We start from the raw sequence: 15,102 nt of genomic DNA, 5'->3' as shown, positions 1-15,102 counted from the left end.
TGCGCACAAAACGCCAAAAATAAGAGCCCGACAAAGCTTCGGAGCGCCTTAAGAGAAGTGCGCATCCGAAACTCTGATACCGCGCGAAGCTTGGCTGAGTCAGGAAGCACACCGTCCTTCGATACAACGTGTGCCAATATCGTTAACTTGCAGGCAGCAAAACGCACTTTTCGAAGTTGAGTTGGATGCTGACAGAGGTGAGGCAGGTCAGTATCTCAAGCAAGCGAACGAGGTGCGTCGGGAAATCTGGCGAAAACACGACGATGTCATCAAAGTAGCCCAAGCATGTTTTCCACTTGTAGTTACGAAGGATGGTGTCCATCATATGCTCGAAAGTATAGCGGGTGCGTTGCAGAGCCCGAATGGCACCTCGGCAAATTCGTACAAGCCGTTGGACGTGACAAAAGCGGCCTTCTCACAGTCATCTTCGGCCATCGGCACTTGCCAATAGCCGGAGTGAAGATCGAAAGATGAGAAGTACTCCACGCCTTGTAAGGAGTCAAGGGCGTCATCTATCCAAGGCAGTGGATAGACATCTTTACGAGTTATCTTACCGAGTAGACGGTAATCCACATATAAGCATATTGAGCCGTCCTTCTTACTACAGGAGACGGCCAAGGAATGTGGGAAGGGCGAATGACTTCCCCGGTGCAGCACATCGTCGACTTGCTCAATAATTAGCTGTCCCTTGGCTGCCGACACGCGGTATGATCGCTGCCGTAATGAAGGATGGCAATCGGTGTGGACGCTATGAGTGACGGTAGCGGTGATGGTTCGTCGCAATCAAACGACGAGCGAAAATTCTGAAGAAGCGCAAGGACTTGCTGGCGATAAGGAGGTGGCAGGTCGGTATCCAAGACAGATTAAAGAGCGTCTGACGACGACGACAATGACGATGATTCTGATGACGATGTGCACAGCACGGAAAAAGTCAGGGCGCCGAGTTGATAACGGGCCCTGTATCTATAATGTGAAGCGTGTCAAGGGGCTGAACACGACCGAGTGATTCTCCGAGCAGTAAGGTCACAGGGTATTCAGACGGGTTACACACAATCATAGCGGATAATCCAGATACAGTTTTGAGGGCAGCAAACGGGAGAGGTACAGCCTTGCGACGTAGAAAAATAGGCGACGGTGTAAAAAGTACTGTAGCGTCTGGCGCGGTGGAGAAAGATACGGGCACAAGAACCGACATTTCGGGCGGTATGTCCGTATCGGATAAAACTGCTAGTTTGGCGGCTTTATTTGCAGGAGGGTCAGGCAGCGGGACATTGGTAAGCGGGAAAAGCGTTACTTCGGCCTGGACACAGTCGATGATGGCACGATGGTGAGACTAGAAGTCCCAGCCGGGAATGATGTCATGTGAACACGAAGACAGCACGAAAAATTCAATAACCAAGACAATGTCGTCAATTGAGTAAGCGGTGCTACATGCTGCCCAGTCGTGGTGTGCACACCATGCAGACAGCAATGGCGTTGTGACCTTGCGGAGGTTGCGACAAAGCTTTTCGTCTATGACAGAAAACGCGGGAGGTGGCACAGCTTGAGGTCGCATTGACGCCGGAAACACGAACACCGGTAGCGCACGTCGCGCTGCGACTCTGGCATAGGTCAGAAGTGCAGCCACGGGCGGACAGGGTTCAGCCAAAGGTAGCGACTCAGCAAGTTCCCCGCCCGCCTAATGGGAGCAGCCAGAGATCTATCAGGCTGGAGAGGTCGATCGCTGAGGGGCAGCACAGACAGTTGGCGCGTATTAAATCATTAATCTGAACCGAGTGCGATGATGCGGGCGTCGAGTTGGAGGGAAGCGTGAGGCCCGAGAGAGAGTCGCCAGGTGCAATAACGCTGCGCGCAAGGATCCTTTGTCGACGCAGCTCATCGAAGCTCTGGCCAAGAGTGGCCACAGCAGCGACAGAAGTAGGGTTTAGTACTAGAAACATTTGAAAAACGTCGTCCTCCATGTCTTTGAGGGTATGCTTCACCTTGTCCTCTTCACTCATGGTCGGATCAACGTGGGCGCAAATATTCACGACATCCTCTATGCAGCTTGTGTAAGTCTCGCGGGGCTGTTGAGCACGCCGACGTAGACGCTGTTCAGCACGGAGTTTTTGCAGGGCCAGGCGGTGAAGAATTCCGCGAATGCTTTCTTGAAAGCGGACCAGGCTTGTAGTTCCTGCTTATGATTGTGGAACCAGAGGTTCACCGACGTTAGCAAGATAGAAGATTACGTTGCGCAGCTTCGTCGGGTCATCCCACTTGTTGTGATCGCGCTAATAGGTAGACAGGCAATCTTCTACGTCAGTCTCACCTGATCTGCTAAACAGAGGAGGGTCCCGCTGCGCTTGACGACACCGCAAATGATGAGAGCGGCGGATGCCCCAGGCGGATTGTTGTGAGCCTCGATCATGGTAGCGGCTGGAAGCAGTTGGCTATGTTCGGCTGCGAAATCCCAACGTGAGGTCGGGCACTGCAGAACCTCTTCCGCCAAGTACGACCATCTACTATAAGACACTAACGTCTGACACGATCGAGGTCAGCAGAACACGAACACTGATCGCGCGCACAGCGACAGGGAGCACGAGCGTTTTCTTCGTCCTCTTCTTCACTACAATAATAACATTCTTTATTGCCCTTCTCTTTTTTTTTCTTGATACATTTTCTACCTCACCAAAGCATACTTGTTGAGCGAGACGCCATTTCCCAAAACGAACCACGAAATAGCTGTCAGCGCAATTTCGACGAAATGCCATAGCGATCGCTACGAACGGAGAGACGTGTGACTAAACGGTTGGTCGCAGTTGAAAAAGGGGAAGTCGGCACTGCAGCTGCAATTTCCGTCGCACTCCCGGTACGATGAAAATCGCATCATGTGAAACAGGCTTTATGCGCCAGCCGGTGATCGATCGAGAACAGCACTCGCTTTTATCAATTTTATGTGAGCGCCAATATGGCAAATTAACGACCGCCCGTGAAGACAATGTAATGAAGTGAGCGCGATATTTAAATTATTTCAAGTGACTTCATTAAAAATTAATTAAATTATGGGGGTTTACGGGCCAAGACCACGATCTGATTACGAGGCACGCCGTAGTGGGGGACTCCGGAAATTAGGGCCACCTGGGGTTCGTTAACGTGCACTCAAATCTAAGTACACGGGTGTTTTCGCATTTCGCCCCCATCGAAATGCGGCTGCCGTGGATTCGATCCCGCGACCTCGTGCTTAGCAGCCCAACACCATAGCCGCTAAGCAACCACGGCGGATTGCGCCTTCATGAACGCCTAGGATGAACGAAAACGAATGAAAAGGCTGCGATAACATCATGCAGCGAGTGTTTCGAGCGCATTATTCGAGCATTTAAGTTGAACACTCAAATGAACATTTGCGAAGCTGCGTGAAATAAGATGTAAGCACACCGTCTAGAAAAACATTCCGATCAGTTGAAGGCGAGTGCGAGCGATGTGCAGTTGCTCTCGTGCGCTCTTAATCTCGCAACCTTTTCTAAAAGTGGAAAATTTAGATATTTTTCTGCACTTCTAAAGTAGAGGAAATGCTGTCACCGTTACACATTGCAACTGCTACTAAAGGTGCACAGTAATTTCTGAAGGTTGCGACAAAACTCCTGTAACAGCTAAGGGTTGTACACTTCTGCCAGCGCGTGCAGTTTAGTAAGAGTGCACAATATTTTTGGTATGATGCAGCCTGAATTCTTACATTTGTATAGATTCGTAAAAACAACGCATGCTGGTGCATTTCGCTGATTGCCGCCTCTCCTACACATGCCGAGGCGTCTTAATTCCTGCACCCTAAGCAGGAGCGCCGTCAAGCTCCCGTTTCTATTTTTTTCTTTTCTTACTCAAAAAAGAAAGAAAACAAAAATATCTGTCTGAGACATTATCGGCGAAGATGCGTCATTTCTTGTCGAGGAATATAGACATGCGCTCGTAATCCGCTTAGCGCGAGTCTAGCGCTCGAGCGAAGGCGCTCTCTGTCACCGCTTTGCTAAACTGGATTGCACGCATCGAGTGGCTCGCTTCGGAAGTATATACGCCTTCCAGCGTGGTAACCTTGCATATAATGATGTGTTCCCACACATACTCAGATTCAGCAATTCAGCAGATTCAACTTTTTACCAGGAAACTGAAGTAGACTGCTTTCTCGGATGTTCAAACAATTTTGCAACCTCGTTTTGGAGTGATGCTTTGTGTGCTACAACCAAAGGCTACACTATATAGGCTTATGTTCCCCTGTGTGAACGTAGCACTTGAGACGGTGCAACAAGGTCAGTACAAAAGCCTGGTAAATGTAAGCAAACCTATCCATTGCTCAGATTCCTGTCGTCACCCCCCGAACGAGGCATACACCCAGCGCTGAGCTCGCCGACACCCAGCGCTTGCTCTGGGACAGCTGGCCGTGTTCTCACAGTCTCCCGGCAGCCACGGTTTTGGCGAGTATCGAACGAGAGCAGTTCTGCGCATATAGAAACATTTTTGTTCGGTGTGTGGTGTTTACCCCAAGCTCATAAAAGGGCGGTTTCCAAGACTTCTGCGAACGTCTAATTATGGAGTTTCTTCGCTACAGCTTCGACACACCCAGGCCAGCACGATAGGCTGTGTCCGATGAGGTGCCCTGTCCGCGATATTCACAAACGTTTCCAAGTCCTTGCTCGACGAGCTCGCCACGCCTCTCATCTTGTAAAAAGCACAGTAGCCCTCGGTGCATTCGAGCCGATGCCGAGAGCACAAACGTTTGGCGACAGCGGCAGCGCGCGCACAGAGGCATGCTTGTCTTCCATGCATGTGTATTGATTACTACGTTGTATTTGATAACTGGTAGTATACGTTGCCTATTCGACGCTTTTGTTACCATATGCGATGCTAAATTGTTTGTCACGTGGTGAATATAGGGTGGTACTTTGAAATTCTGACTTTGTCGACTCGTACAGCCCATGCACAGGCATAGCAAGCGACGATCTTTAGGTAAAACGACGTAATCTACTCTCGAACATACAACAAAGCTTTTTATTAATGCGATTACTATTATTTGCTTACTTTAGGAACTTTGAGTCTATCTGTCTCTCTAGCCTCTTACACCGACCCCCCCCCCCCCAGTTGTTTAATAACCTTTGAAAGGGCGGTCATGGTCAGGACGGCGCACGGATTCCCGTGAACCACTCCTGAAAATTGCCATGCCTATGCCCATTAAAGGTGTTTTCTCTCTCTCTCTCCTAGCCTGGGCCGCTAGGTATGAGCTCATGGTCATGACGCCGTCGTGGTCGTTATATTGTCATCATTCCAGCTTCGACTCTCGTCATGCCGTCGTCGTATCTTCGTCATGCATTCCTTGTCATACCGTCGTCCTGACGCCGTCGTGATCCTTGTCACTCCAGAATCCGATTCTCGTCATGCCATCGTCATCACGGCGTGCTCCTCACGCTACCGTCGCCATACAGTCGTCATGCATTCGTTGTCACACCGTCGTCGTCATTCCAGCTTTGTAACCCAGTTGCCGTCATACCGTCATCGTCACGCTATCGTGGTCGTACATTCCTTGTCATGCCGTCGTCCTGAGGCCGTCGTGGTCCTTGTCACTCCAGCATCCGATTGTCGTCACGCCGTCATCGTCACGGCGTGCTCCTCACGCTACCGCCGCCATACAGTACTCATGCATTCGTTGTCACACCGTCGTCGTCATTCCAGCTTCGTAACCCAGTTGTCGTCATACCGTCATCATCACGCCATCGTGGTCATACATTCCTTGTCATGCCATCGTCCTGGCGCGTCGTGGTCCTTGTCACTCCAGCATCCGATTCTCGTCATGCCGTCGTCGTCACGGCGTGCTCCTCACGCTACCGCCGACATGCAGTCGCCATGCATTCGTCTTCACACCGTCGTCGTCATTCCAGCTTTGATACCCAGTTGTCGTCATACCGTCATCGTCACGCCATCGTGGTCCTATATTCCTTGTCATACCGTCATCCTGACGCCGTCGTGGTCCTTGTCACTCCAGCATCCGATTCTCGTCATGCCGTCGTCGTCACGGCGTGCTCCTCACGCTACCGTCGCCATACAGTCGTCATGCATTCGTTGTCACACCGTCGTCGTCCTTCCAGCTTTGTAACCCAGTTGTCGTCATACCGTCATCGCCACGTCATCGTGGTCGTACATTCATTGTCATGCCGTCGTCCTGAGGCCGTCGTGGTCCTTGTCACTCCAGCATCCGATTCTCGTCACGCCGTCGTCGTCACGGCGTGCTCCTCACGCTACCGCCGCCATACAGTCCTCATGCATTCGTTGTCACACCGTCGTCGTCATTCCGGCTTCGTAACCCAGTTGTCGTCATACCGTCATCGTCATGCCATCGTGGTCATACATTCCTTGTCATAACATCGTCCTGACGCCGTCGTAGTCCTTGTCACTCCAGCATCCGATTCTCGTCATGCCGTCGTCGTCACGGCGTGCTCTTCACGCTACCGCCGACATGCAGTCGCCATGCATTCGTCGTCACACCGTCGTGTGACGACGGTGTGACGGTATTTGACGCAAAAGCACCAAATGCAGTCTTTCTTCTTGACAAGGACAACATTGGACGCCCACGGATTGCAAGATGGCTCGATAACGCCTTCAGTCAGCATCTTATCGACTTCTCGTTCTATAACTTGCCGTTCAGCATGTTGAGTACGGTACGGACGCTGGCGTACCGGATTGGCGTCTCCAATGTAGATACGGTGGGCGGCCACCAGTGTCTGGGCTGGAAGGCGGCTCTCAAGGTCAAAAATGTCGCGGTAAGCTTCCGATTAAGAGACAGTGGCTGTCAACAGCTTGTGCAGGAAGGAGGTCAGAAGCAAACATCTTGCTAAGTACGTGCCTGACTAGGCGGCGAATCGGTGGTTCCTGTAGAAGGCGACAATATTTCTGCGTTAATCGCCGATCTCTCGCTATCGTCGACAGGCAAGATGTCGCCCAAAGAGATGCATCTAGGAACAATTTGAATCGAGAAGTTAAAATTAAGCAGAGGGAGCGTAGTCTGTAACTGTGAGGACGGTATGGAGAACGGCCAACCAAGTGCCTCAACTTCTGCTTTCACGTGTTCAAGTCGTTAAGCTCTTCCTCGTCGCTATCATACCACACCTTCGCCGTGTCTTGTAGGTAGGACACGAAGTCAGCCAACGTAATCGTCGGATCCCATTTGCTGTTGCCACTTACACGCTCATACGTGGCGGTGCAGTCTTCCACGTCGAGGTGGTCGGTACCGCAGAACGTTCCTGAAGCCAGGACAACCGTCGGGGTTGTAGGCGTTGATGTGGGCCGCGCCGTTTCGAGCCCTGTTCCGTCCGTGTCCAGTCCGGGGTGACAACCACAGCGGAGCACTGCTGTCCCTCGTGGATACCCCGCACCTCTCACCAATTTGTTACGTTACGGAAGTCATATATAAAGATGTATTTACAATATTTACAAGAATAGCAACGATACACAAGCAAGATGGCTGTATAGACCGATTTCACCTCGGCATATCACATCGTTTCCTTCTGCGTTTTGCGCCACTCTTCGCAGCGTCGTAACAGTATACGTTTGATTATATAGTGATTGTGAGGGCGGTTGAACACTACAGAGCTATACAAAATGTATAGCTGAAGTTGAACATTTAGAGCTATTGTGTAAGTAAGTATACGCACACTATAGTCGAATACAACTTAAGTCTGCAGTGAAGCCCCGCCCACGCCCTCATAACCGCCAGCCACTGTTCCTCCGCGAGGGTGTAAATGGGTCGTACTTCAAATTTTCCCTGTTGCCTAAATTAGGCGGTAACCACAAAAGTAATGTTATAATCGCGTAATTTTCTGCGTTTAACTAGTCCCTTATAGTGGGACGGTGAAAGCCTAATATTTTACTGAACCGAAATAAAACACTTGCGACGCAAAAAGCCGGTGTGCACACACATATTCACAAGAAGCAAAAGCCACAATTGGTCACATTTTTGTACAAGATTGCAAATGCTGTAGCGTTTTACAATAAATGTTTATATCCAATAATTGTAACTGTCGTTCACTGTGTTCATCTACCGGTGAGGTTCACTTGACCGGGCGTCCGTCTTCGGGACAGGGAACGCCTTGGGTCGTTACACGGCACGAGACCTCGGAGCGGCCTGCTGCAGCCTCAAACCCGCATCTACGCGCGAGGTTCGGGTGAGCGTGCGTCCGTCATCGAGACGAGGAGCGCCTCGGGTCGTCGCCTTGCACGAGGCCTCAGGTCGGCCTCCTGACATCTTGGAACCCGCTTCTACGCGCGAGGTTCGGGTGACCGGGCGTCCGCCACCGAAACGAGCGCCTTGGTCCGTCTTTTTGCTCGAGACTTCGGAGTGGCCTGTTCGCGTCTACGGAGCTGTGAGCCGTCCACCTTTTCCTGCCCCGTGCTGCTGCGTCTGCTCTTCCACGCCGGTCCTCATCCTACCAGCGAGTGTTCCACCTCAAAGACTCTTGGAATCTCACCACGCTCCGGACTTCAATCGCAACCTCGTGAGACTACATTTCTTTTTTTTTCGTCCTGTTTACGAACAGCCTGCGATTCGTGGTCCTAGTTGGAGGTATTCTTCGTGATTATGTGCCGTCAAATATAATTGTCGTGTGTTTGCTAACCATGCACCGTCTCCTCTATCTTCCTCGCGTCACATGCTTTGCAACGTGACGATCCTAACCCGTCACACCCCTACATAATTACGACAGCTTCACACTGACCGCGGTAAGAAACTGCGTTCACGGCTTTTTTCCGCCACAGTGAGAACCCCAACAGTAGGGAAGATCGCTGCGGAATTAGCATCCGCGAACACAGATGATCTGCTGACCTTTCAGCTGTGGACCATCCGCCGCTTTCTCCCGGACATCCGCTTCCAGAGCGAGAAATGTGGAAGGAACTCCTTGCTCATCGAGCGCGAAGACTTGTTGCGGTGGGAGCACAAGTATCTTTACCAGATTGCTTGGTATAGGGAAGAAGGGCGTAAGATATTCTATCTTGATGAAATGCTGGCCACACGGTGAGCAAGGTCTGGGCTGATAAAACAGTCAAGTCGTCACGCGACGCGCACTTGCGCGGCTTAACAACGGGGCTCAAGCAGCCATTGGGAAAAGGACAGCGGCTGATCGTGACTATGTTGGTAGTGAGGATGGATTTGTTGATGGTTGTCTTGATGTGTTCCTGGGAAGTAAAACAGAAATGAACAGCAACAGAAAAGAAATGAAACAGAAAAGAAATGAACGGCAACCGTTTCGAGACGCGGTTCAGCTCGGTTGTCGATAGACTGCCACCCCGAAGCGTCACTGTCATGGACAACGCGACCTACCACTCCAGACGAGTGGAGGAAATCCCGTCGCTGTCATGACGGAAGGCAATGATCCAAGACTAGGTAGCCTCGAAGGCAATCCCGTGCCATGCCGCCATGACCAAGAAGCAGCTGCTTGATACTGTGGGCACCGTCAAGACTAAATTTATGAAGTACCGGGTTAATGCGGCGGCTGAAAGTGCTGGTTTTGTTGTCCTCAGGCTCCCTGCATATAACTGTGAGTTTAACCCTATAAAACTCATTTGGACACAGATTGAGAATGGAGTGGCAGCAATGAACACCACATTCAAGACCAAAGATGTGCACAACCTTCTTGCTGAAGTGGATAAAGTCACTGGGCCAAGGCTCTGCAGCATGTGAAGGGCGTTGAAAAGCATTTCTGGGAGATGCGTGAGTTTAGTCACAAGATGGAGCCAATCATCATCAACCTGGGAAGTGATAATAGCACGTCTGAATCGGAGCTCTCTGGCATTGAGCCATTGCAGTAAGCTGGAATAATACACGATGGCTGACGCACACTCCCCACATATCCTATCTGCTGCTGCTTGACTGTACCAGCTGCCACGTATCACCTCGACTACACGACGGCTGACGCACGCTCCCCAAACGTCCTCACTGCTGCTGCAGCTAGACTGTGGCCGCTGCCACGTCTCACCTCGACAACATGATGGCTGACGCACACTCCCCAGATATCCCCACTGCTGCTGCTTGAGTGTACCCGCTGCCATGTCCCACCACAACTACACGACGGCTGACGCACGCTCCCTAGATGTCTTCACTGCTGCTGTTTGAATCTGCCCGTTGCCACGTCTCACCTCGACTATACGATGGCTTAAGCGCGCTCCAAAGGTGTCCTCCCTGCTGTCCTTTGTGCCCTATGCCACATTTCACCTCGACTACACAGTGGCTGATACACGCCTTCCAGATTGCTGCCACTCCTCCCACATGCTCTCCTGTGCCTCTTGAGTGCAGTGTTTTATAGCCCTTTTGTAGCAGGCTGCACATTTGAACAATGGCTTTAGTCCTATCGATGAAGCTATTGATCCTATTAATGTTAGATGCTGCACAACTAAAGGCCTCTGAGCGCACGAGTGCGTCGACCATCTCGCAAGAGCAGTTGTGCCACAAGAGGTGAACTAGAAGATGTGGATCACATACCTTTAGTGAATTGAAGCAATGCTCCACAGACATACTTATAGTTCGCATTGAATCAATGTAGACCAGGGTACAGTTCACTGCAGTCAAGTAGTGCATCCAGTCATGGCTGATAGTTTTGCTGCCTAGATCTATCGTATGTGCCACCCCTCCTAGACGCCACAATGCGATATCGATCCTCAAGTTGTTGAAATGCACCTTGTGCGGTAAAGCCCATTGTGGCCTTTTTCTTTAGGTAAGGAGGGGGAGGCAAGAGCTCATTTTCCAAGCATTTTACTCCAGCAAAACTAAGCACCAGGTCAGGGGATATCTTGCACCCATTGTATCACTGGTGGTTTCCTGCCAGTATTAGGGATCAAACCCCACACCGCCTTTAGCTTGCCCTGCTTGAGACCTTGCACCTGCTAGTGTCAACATGCTGCCAAGCTTAACAAGTATCTTCGCATACACAAGGTCCTACTTCATCGCCTCCTCTACCTGCAAGGCAATATGAGAAACGGCCATAAGGGCCCCACTGATGCCACCTCCTGAGCCTACTTGTGCATCGTGAACCACTTTCGAGACTCCTGAAGGCACAAACTCAGTTCACAATGTTGTCCGAAAGTGTTGCCCACATTCGTATCTGTAGATGCACACTTTGCCGTCAGCGGCACCCATTCGGCCACTCTTCAGTGCTGTGAGTGATGCAACAGCTGGAGGGCACAGTGTCCCTCTATTCAGTGATGTGCAATGTACTGTTTTACTTAGTGAGACTAGGCTACTGCGATCATCTTTGGAACCACAGAGCTCTTTACCGAAGCACTCAACGTGCTCTTGCTGAGGACGTCAGCTCAACGTCAGTCACATACAGAAGGCAGTGCAAGGCGGAATTGCCTGCAAAGCTGGTTCAAGGACTACTTCGAAAATAGTTTTTTCCTGTTTCTTTAAAAATGTTTTATGAATGCCCATGTCTCCAAGAACTAGAAAAGTGCTATAGAATGTAACTTTAAGGAATTCACTTTTTTATAAAGTGTATGGCGTAAATAAAAATGGGTCAAACTTCTTTCTTTTTGCAGAAATTGTCGTGTATAATGTAATGGTATGCGAAGGTACATCACTCTCATTCACGTTACTTGTCACTGAAATGTCCAAGACATGTTTTCACTCGAACGACTACGAAGTGCTCAGTAGTTTCTCTTGTGAGCCAGTCAGTGTAGAGGTCTGAACATGAGTGTTTGTCATATGTGAAGTGCTTTCTTCCGTGTATACAGTAGTTGAAGACTACTGCTAAGTACTGTATTCTGTAAGAAAGTATTCTAAATGAATCATAAGTGCCATACGAAATGTATTGTCTATGGGATTTTTTTCACTAATGCATGTAAATGAACTTTTTTATCCATCCAGGTCCCTTTCACATGTATATATGTATTTAAAAGCTTACATTACTCGTACTGCAGTTACTTGTCACTGAATTGTTCAAAACATGTTTTCACTCTGAACATTACAAAGTGTTCAGCTGGTTATGTTATCACATATTTGGTCAAGCATCCGCATCGTTCAAGAATCCGCCTCGCATCCGGGAAGTGTGGGGTTCTATCCCCAGTGCCACTAGGTACCCATCGGTGATGCAATCGGTACAAGCTTTCCCCTGGCCTGGTGCTCGGCTTCTCTGGGATTAAATGCTTGAAAATGAGTCGTTAACCCCACCATGTGTAAAAAAAAACCAATCTGTGCAATGGGGCTCTCTGGCTAGAGGCGGCATCATCAGGTGGTCAGGTGCAAACCATTTGACTCATTTTCGTACCGGCTTTCTCCTTTACAAAGCCGCACTGTTTTCAAGCGTTTCAGAAAGCACAACTAAGGCTTTGGCCATATGAGGGCTTTTTGTCAAACGTATAGTTCTTTTTTCTATGTATATAGTAGTCAAAGGGACTGACAACCAATTTTCTTGGCACCCTTCTTTTGTGCAATGGAAAGCTTACAGGTCAGTGTCTAATCTGAAGTGCTCACACGGAAAACGTCGTAAAAGATTTCTTATCAGAATTTCGCGATCTGCTGTGGGGATGTAGCCGTTCACTGGAAGCATGCTGAAAACGGTGACAGGTGAGCACAATAGCGAGTATACGCCGGCGTTAATGGGAGGCAGACAAGTGTGGCCGTGCTTAACAAAGTGTGATTTTGTTTATCAAGTCGATGTTCCTGTGATTCATGTTTTCTGAACTGTTGAGTGATTTCTGCGATAATAGCTAAGTGTTTTCGTGGTTTCCTGCCCAACTGCTTTGGTGTTTAACCAGTCGAAACGAGACCAATCGGATCGAAAACGAAATACCTTTAGACGTGGCATGGAGTTCAGCATGTTGCCATAGCCACGACTGCGTTTTTGATTTCTGAACAATAGAATAATGCGCGAGTGTATAATAATATACAAACTGCAATTTAAGCAATGATTGAGATGTACTTAAGAACAGTCGGCTTATATACAGTTATCTCAATACATTTCAATAGACCGTTTCATCGCGCGAGGAGGATAGGGCGCGCGGAGAGCATTTCCTCCTCTCTGGCTTGGGCGATCCGCCGCGGCGCTGCTTGAAAGTATTGCTGTCGCGAGCTGCGGAACGATTTAGAGATGTTTTACATGGTACTTTGTGACATTTTACGCCATGTCCGTTCATATAAGGTCGTCAGGGAAGCCTTTCGGTGGATCGGTAACTACAGTAGGCGGAAATATCTCTTGGGGGCGCAAAAATGTGACGCGCTTTATCAGCCGCGGTGTACGCACATTATCAGTCGCGGTGTGTGTATGTGTTGTGAACTATTTTGCTCCCCATATCGGTTTTAATTCAACAAAGAAAACCGGTGTCTCTGTATTAGCAACATGAAATGGTAAATTTGCTCACTATCTGATCGCTTGGCGTAGGGAGTAAAACATAAAGCATAAGAGCGCATGCTCATGCACGGCGAACCTAACCACGAAACATCTAAGCGGCAGGCGCTATCAAATATTTGTGATGCACCGGCATCGTTCTCGCGCATTTCAAGTCTAGTAGGCTTCAAATTACCATATGTCTACGCTAGCCTTCCTGCATGAGGCCGATGGCGCTGCTCAACACAGCGATCGCTGCAGGTTGGTGGACCAGCACAATACATATGTAAGCTGTGCGCTTCGGCATTGCCTTTTTGGCCTGCATACAGCCATAATATATGAGAGGGATCGCATAAAAAGAATGCGATGCCTACTTTTGAGGACAAAATTTCCGTAATACGTGTGAGTGCGTCGTAGAGAACGGAACGAACACAACCGAAAAAGAAAATTCGGTTGTCATTCACTTTCTCGAAAAAGCAAGATAAAACGGGCTAACGCCGCAGTAGGACCTCGCATAGTCACGCCGCGCAACGTTTATAAATATGTAACCGCTGATACCGTATGCTGGGACCATGCGGTATATAGAACAAAGATATATGTAATCCAGCACCTACCACTGCTTAGGACGCTCGCGCAGTTTGTAAACAGTCCCTTTGCTGGACAAGCTTAATTCAGACTGTGAGGTATGCTGCTATTACTTGCCAAAACTATTTTATTCAGGGGCGGAAAGCTCATCCATCGAACCAAATAGTCAGGCAATGTAACCTGCAGCGAACAGTTTGAGCGCTTGTCAAAGTATATATATAACAGCACAACTACTATCGTAGCAGAACGGTACCTACGCTGTTACGATCGTCGCGTATGTTTCATGACTACTAAACCGCAGCTTAGGAATAGAGGATAATACTGAAATAAGGTCACATTAGTGATTCGAACATTCAGAAATACACAATTGATCTCCGAGGCTCAAATATGCGCGCGCACGTCGCGCTGCGTGTTCCGTCCACCTCAACGCCAGCAGAAATTCCGGCCATGACGCCTTAAACCACTTCAGCACGTCTCACAGAACTGTTTACCACGTAGAAAACGCGCGTCATTCTAAACAGACCGCACGACCGCGAAAACAAACGCCAGAACCTACCGCCGAGCGTATACCTGCCATGCAAAAAACCGCTTTCACCCAAGCCAGTATGGCGCTGCTCATAGGCGGCGCCACTGCGTTCACAATATGGCGTCGCCTACGAAAAAACGGTCTATAGGTGAAGCGCCAATAGTGACCGCACACAAGAAGAAATACAGACAGGACAAGGCGCTACTTGCAACTGTTTATTGAAATCACAGGTGGCTGATTATATAGCCATGAGGAGAGGGGAACGAAAAAAGAGGGGCACTGAATATGTGAATGCGCACGTGCGAGAACACTGGGGATAAAGGGAACCACGCTTAATCTAAATCTAAAACTTATCTAAAAACATGCTTTCATTCGTGTATATATTCAACAACGGGGTACTGACACAGATGTCACCTCTTTTCTTAATCTCGTTGGCCTCCAACAATTCACGCGCAACAGAATCTTTACTTTTATACATGATTGTCGTATCATGAAGCCTTGCTTTACATTCTTGTTCATCCTCATTCCCGCAGGCCTTGCAATGAAGCGGCAAGTTTGAACCATATCCATTTTTCAATGAAAGCTTATGCTCCCGCAGGCATTCATTAATGCATCGGCCAGTTTGGCCGATATACTCTTTTCCACACTTCAGTGGTATGT

At 49.2% G+C, this 15,102-nt stretch overlaps 1 protein-coding gene across 4 annotated transcripts in view; it reads right to left on the bottom strand.

The window, feature by feature from the left end:
* Nucleotides 1-15,102, bottom strand: part of LOC142586040 (E3 ubiquitin-protein ligase SHPRH) — a 444,374-nt gene that overhangs the window by 31,055 nt on the left and 398,217 nt on the right. The window lies entirely within an intron of this gene.

The sequence above is a fragment of the Dermacentor variabilis genome, chromosome 6, assembly GCF_050947875.1.
Source record: "Dermacentor variabilis isolate Ectoservices chromosome 6, ASM5094787v1, whole genome shotgun sequence".
Taxonomy (NCBI): domain Eukaryota; kingdom Metazoa; phylum Arthropoda; class Arachnida; order Ixodida; family Ixodidae; genus Dermacentor; species Dermacentor variabilis.
The sequence above is the reverse complement of the archived record's forward strand: the minus strand, read 5'-3'. Positions and strand labels throughout refer to the sequence as shown.